Below are 1,051 nucleotides of genomic sequence, written 5' to 3' on the forward strand. Positions count from 1 at the left end.
AAAAATATTTTTAAATGTACAAATATACAAATATTTTGCAGTTTTATAATTTGGTGCATAATATTTATTGTGCTTATGTCCTATTGACACTTTAAGGATTATATAGTGAATTTCCTTGACATTTGTGATGTCTTTTACATTGAAATCTCTTGCTTTTTTCTGGTTACCATATGCTTGGTATATATTTTCCACCCTTTCATTTTTATTCTTTCTTTTTCTTCTTTTTTCTGATGTGTCTCTTATAGATGGCATATTGATGGGTTTTGGGGTGGGTTTTTTTTTTGTTTTTTAGCCAATCTGCTACTGTTTTACTCTTCAGTGGTGTATTTAAACCATTCACTTTTCAGTGTCATTATTGAGAGGCAAGATTTTATTGCTATCATTTCTTTTAGATTCTTTTTGGTGTTGTTTACTGATTACTTGTTCCCTTCTGCTTCCTGTGGCATCTCTTTAAGAAGTTCTTCCCTCAATATTTCCTGCAACATTGTATTATTTTTTTACAAACTCTCCTCGGTTCTGCTTTACTGAGAATATCTAGATCTTTCCGTCATATTTGACAGACATTTTTGCTGAGTACAGTATTCTTGTTTGACAGTTGTATTATTTGACTGTTTGATAAATGACATTCTACTCTCCTTTCCTCACATAATTTCTGCTGAGAAATCAGAACATAATTTTATTTGTCCTCTAGTAATTATTCCACAACTTTCTTGGTGCCTTTACTTGCTTTATTCCTGTTCTGGGATTCTAATTATGCACATGTTATTCCTCTTAATGGTGTCCCACATTATTCTTAGGCTTTCTTCTTTTTCTTTCCCTTTTGTTTCTGCCTTTTTTGTTCTAACTGATCAGTGCTGAGAATTCTATCTTCTATTTCACTGATTCTGTGTTTCATCTCTTCAACTCTACTCATACGTCTTTGTTATGATCCACACAAACACCTTTGCATAATCAAGGAAACACAGATAGACATTCCTCTGGTATTCCCTGCTTTCAGCTAAGATCCATCTAACATTAGCTACAATATCCCTAGTACCACGACCCCTTCTAA

This window comes from Elephantulus edwardii, unplaced genomic scaffold (genome assembly GCF_000299155.1).
Source record: "Elephantulus edwardii isolate Elephantulus edwardi_28Jun2011 unplaced genomic scaffold, EleEdw1.0 scaffold00209, whole genome shotgun sequence".
NCBI lineage: Eukaryota > Metazoa > Chordata > Mammalia > Macroscelidea > Macroscelididae > Elephantulus > Elephantulus edwardii.